The 5416-nt window shown below is 31.2% G+C and overlaps 1 long non-coding RNA gene across 1 annotated transcript; it reads left to right on the forward strand.

Annotated features, from left to right (window-relative positions):
* The first annotated feature begins 821 nt into the window (after positions 1-821).
* On the forward strand, positions 822-3092 carry LOC137234517 (uncharacterized). The gene is made up of 3 exons (XR_010947811.1): positions 822-912; positions 2843-2907; positions 2976-3092. It is a non-coding gene; the product is annotated as an uncharacterized lncRNA (long non-coding RNA).
* Positions 3093-5416: the final 2324 nt, after the last annotated feature.

A 5416-nucleotide genomic window follows, 5' to 3' on the forward strand; every position in this document is an offset into this window, starting at 1 on the left:
GACTTTGGAGTGGACATGGGTGACTTACCGTTGATGGTGGTGATGAAACTGGTACCGGCAGGTATTTTAACCTGGTTAGGTTGGGGCCCAAAAGGTTTTAATAAATTTTATTTATAAGTTTAAACTGCACAGTTGTAAGTTCGCCACAAAAAAAAAAATAACAACACCACTTTATTTATTTTTCTTCACTTTCACTTCGCGAAATAAAACGTCCGCTCGACACTTTGCCTTGCGATTTGTGACCGTGAGGAATGGAATAGTGGCCCTTTTATGGACTTTCCTTTTTTTCTTTGTCCTGTTGCCACTACCGTTTTGGCTTTGCGGTGGAATTATTTTCGTAAAAAAAAATCACTCGAAGACCATCGAAGGCTTCCAAGCTGTCGACCACAATGTTAAGTACTATACCCACACACATATGCACGTAATGTAGAGGCTGTTTGCTATTTGTAGTTACCCAGTGGGAAAAATGGTAATGAATTATTCCAGTATATCATTTTATAATGCATTCAAAAGGTTAATTTTCAAATGAATAACAAAAGCATACATTATGAATTCCATTTTAAGTAAATATAGATGCATTTGCTGATTATATCTTAATCAAAACTCAAATGTTTTTAAAATATTTCTAAGTTTATACATTATTTTTTCTTAGTATGTAGTAATCTGAAATATAATCTATTTAAAACGCATTCAAATCTGCATTAAAAAGTAAACGAGAATTTAATGCATAACTACAACGGGATACCTTAGCAGTTATCGATATGCTACTACGGATATCTGTAATAGCAAATACACATCTTTTTGCGCATTTCAATTTGTGCTTTATCAATTTGTGGTCGCAGCTCAAGTGCTATTAAATTTATAATAAATTATTTGAGACAAAAACTTTATTAAAGTGATTTAAATTATTCGGTAAGTAAACATAATTAAAATTAAATATGTTTAATAAGCGTCATATGCGTAGACTAGTGAAAATAGAACGTGATAGCGTTTGCAACTTGCGGCAAGATGAAGGGAGCGCTTGCGCTCCAGCTGATTTTTCAAGTATTAGGGATGAGGTACCGGTAGGTATAATCGATGAGATGCCGGAGTGTAGTAATCAAATACCGATAGCACAAAAAATAGGAAATTCGGCTACAGTTTTCAATATTTGTAGAGAAGCGGTTGATGGATTGCTAGAAATACTTCGCGATGAAAATATTAATGTACCAAAATCGTCTAAATCTTTGAGTGTTTCCAAAGGCACATAATAAGAACGGTATATCCTGGTTCGTATACACATATCGGTCTTCAAAACCATATAAATAAAGCGGAGCACCTTTTACAAAACTTAAGCACCATCATTTTAGATATCGGAATCGATGGACTCCCTTTGTACAAAAGTTCAAATTTAAGCTTGTGGCCTATATTAGCAAATGTTGTGAACGCTCCACAATTAAAAGTATTATTGGTAGGTGTATACTTGGGAAAAAAGAAACCTAATGAAATAAATTCGTATTTGCATGATTTGTGCTCCGAAATTTCTAAACTTAAAAATGAGGGTCTCTCCATTGGTGACAAAAAAGTAAATTTTGAACTCCGCTGTTTTGTTTGTGATGCTCCGGCTCGTGCTTTTTTATGTAAAACTGTTGGTCACAATTCTTTCAATGGATGCAGTAAGTGCATACAAGTGGGTAGAAAAATAAATAATACGACGACTTATAGTACATCTTGCGTACGCCTTCCTACGGACGATGAATTTTCAAGACGGTCTTATAATGGATACCATAAAGATTTAGATAGCATTAGTAATGTCTTGGAAGATGTGGGGGTGAAAATGGTTAGTCAATTTCCACTGGATCGGCATCTAGTGGATCTGGGAGTAGTCAAAAAAATTATTTTACGAATCTTTAATAATAAAACAAACATACCCAGACTATCTTTAGAAACTAAAGCCAATTTAGCAAGTCATATACTATCTTTAGGTCCCCATATTCCCCGAGAATTTGTTCGCAAGCCAAGAGGTTTCGAGGAGGTTTTGCGCTGGAAAGCAGTTGAGTTTCGTCAATTCGTACTTTACACGGGCATATTAGTTTTAAAATACAAAGTAGATAGCGAAGCATATTACCATTTTTGCCTTCTCCACTGTGCCTACAGATTTCTATCAGATGAAAAAAGCTTTATGTCTAATCTCAATGCATGTAAAGGTCTCTTAAAGGATTTTGTTGAACTATTTCCCACTATTTACTCTGAGGAAAAAGTTTCTTACAACGTTCATTCTCTTCTGCATTTAACTGATTGCGTAGAATAAATTTGTTATTTAAATACTTTCTCAGCGTACAAGTTTGAAAACTACATGCAGCATCTAAAGTGATTAGTCAAAAAGCCAAGTAAAATACTCGAACAAATTCAAAATAAAATCGAGAACGAAGATGTTCCCGAACATGGTACCAAATTTGGAATACGAATGAATAAAGATGGAACAATTGTTTCTTTCAGTACAACAAACTTTTTTACGCACGGAAATACCCGACAATTATTGTTATCTTAAGTCGGGGGAGGCTATTAAGATTACAGCATTTTCAATGCAAAATGGTAAAGTTATCTTAAGTGGCAAAAAATTAGAAGATCGTCGCAGTTTCTTTGAAGAACCATTGAACTCTATGGAAGATTTACGCATTTTTGTTTCCCAAAGCATGGAATGGAACAGTCGAAATATATATTTTGACGCTGATACGATACAGTATAAATTAATGTGCTTGCCATATGGAAATTCACTATTATTTATACCTATTTTGCATTCCAGTAAAATTGAAATGAAATTAAATAAAAAATTAATAATATATACTACTTTTTATTATAGAAATTTAAGATATGAAAAAAAATCCAGCGGAAATATGAGCAAATCGTTGAAGAATGATTCAAGAGGTTAGTTATTGCAGTAATAACACTTCTGTAATAACTTAAATAATTTATTTTTATTTTTATTTGTTTAGGTTGTTTGGATGACAAAAATAAACAATTGGAAAACTGTTATATAAATGATATAAAATCAGAAGTTTCTGCGCTGAAAGAGGAAATCAAAAAAACATTTTAAAATCATAATTAATTATATGTTAAATGAATTCATTTAAATACCCATTTTAATTCTACTTTTGTTTTCATACATCCAAAAATGAATACTCGTGTAATGAATGTAAAAATTAAAGCCTTGTTTATGCATAATAAACTGCATAAGTCGGTATACATTAATAAATCAATATAAAAATTAAATAAAAATAATGCATACTTCTTTCGTTTACATATAAATGCAAAATTGAATGCCACACTTTTCTAGGACATCGCCGTGGGGGAAAAAATGCATTTTGGAATGTGTAAATTGCCCTTTTAATGATTATTTTTTCGATTACTATGCATTACTTTTTCCCACTGGGTATGTTTACTTGCGAGAATAACTTTGAGTGATCATGGAAGCACAGGGGCGTAGTTTGTACAAGGGCTGTCGTTACACTGAGTATAAAAATATGTAGGTACTTTGTGTGAGGATGCAGAGTTTTAAGTTTTTTGTGGTCTGCATGTAAAATCTATGACTACGAATCACGTATTTCAACAATATACGAAGTAAACTTAAATATTTGATGAAATTTGAAGCTTGTAGCCGTAAAAAAGGGGCAAAAATGTCAGTTTATGTGGGGTATATAATATATATACCACCGATCTCTATTATTTTTTCAGACAAAAATTTATGCTATATACGAATGCATTTGGTGAAATTTTAAGGTGCTAGCTGTTAAAATGGGCAGAAAGTGCAAGAAGTTTCTTATCTGAACAATCGGTTGTATGAGATATATACTATATATACCACCGATCTCTATGATTTTTTCAGACAACAATATATGCTATATACGTAAGCATTTGGTGAAATTTGAAATTTCTAGCTGTTAAAATGGGGCTGAAATTGTGAAAATATTGTAACGAATTTACTGCAATTCCCTTTTTTGCAATCTTCTGCTAACATTCGAATCACTAAACTGTTGAATAAATAACAATATAATAAATATATAAAATGGCCTTTATTAAAGTACTTCACAATAACACTGATACTTCACAACAAATAGCTTGCTTAAATGAAACTGATGGTAGCGCCTCCACTGTTGTGGTCTTTTATACTATGCGATTTCTCGTTTGCATAGTTCTAGGCTCTTCCAGAATTTACTTAGTTACTGCTAGATAATTTATAACTACAGATGCACGTGTATATCTCTCATATGCGCGTGTGTTTGTGAGCGACACTTCCACAATTATAATTGCATACTTTTGGGAGCATCTCAGATAAGATATCTTCATGTGTTGTGCTTTGCTTCTCCGCTGCGTGTACGTACGTAGACATAATAATTGAATTATTGATGTGCATACAAGTCACTGCTTAGCATCGGTTTAGTGATGATAGTATCCCTTAGTGCTGCTAATATTCGTTACAATATATATATATATATCTATATATATACAAATGAATCGCGGTGAGTGTATGTTCAGACGCTTAAAACTTGAAAACTACTGGACCGACTTTTATAAAATTTTGTAGGTATATTATATAGGTACCCGAATAGGCTATAGGCTATATTTTATACCGCTGGCTGCCTAACGCCAGCGAGCAAAAAAGAGAAAAATAAATAAAAGAATTTTTTAAAACAAACAAATATAAAAAACAATTTTACATACGGTTCGGCACGGAAATAAAAATTTATACAAAAAGTGCTAACAACAAAAAGTTTTACAAACAAAAAATTATTTCAAATACATTGGACAAACATACATACATAATATATGTGCACTAAATAAATTATTGATAAAATTCGACTAAAAAGTAGTGCACAAACAAGAAATACAAAAAGTGATACATATGAGAATATTTAAAACAAATATATATATAACTATTTGAAAATTTGTGAAACAACAAAATATTTTAAACAAAATCAACATTTTTACCATGCCAACAACATAAAAAAGATCAAGATCGATAAAAAAATTATTTGCGTTTGTGACAAAATTTCAAACGGCAAAAGTATAAAACATACCTGAATACATAAAAAAGGGTTACATTAATGTGTTAGAAGAAGAGAAAAAAATTTAAAATCCAAATTGAATAACATAAAAGTGAAGGAAGAAAGAAACATAAAAACGCTATATATACAAGAGACAAAAAAGGAAAACAATTATTTAAAAATATTAATAAGTTGAACAAAAATATATACAAACATAGATAGACAAAAACTTGTGTACATAAAAACACAAAAGAAAGATAAAATATGTTCGTTAAAATAAAAAAACAATAACAGAAAAAAACCACATTAGGGTGAATTTGAAAAAGGAAAAAGTTTTGTGGAAAAAATATAATTTTTAGAAAAAGGAAATTTTTAAAAAATTGCAAAAGAAA

This window comes from Eurosta solidaginis, chromosome X (genome assembly GCF_040869045.1).
Source record: "Eurosta solidaginis isolate ZX-2024a chromosome X, ASM4086904v1, whole genome shotgun sequence".
Lineage (NCBI taxonomy): Eukaryota > Metazoa > Arthropoda > Insecta > Diptera > Tephritidae > Eurosta > Eurosta solidaginis.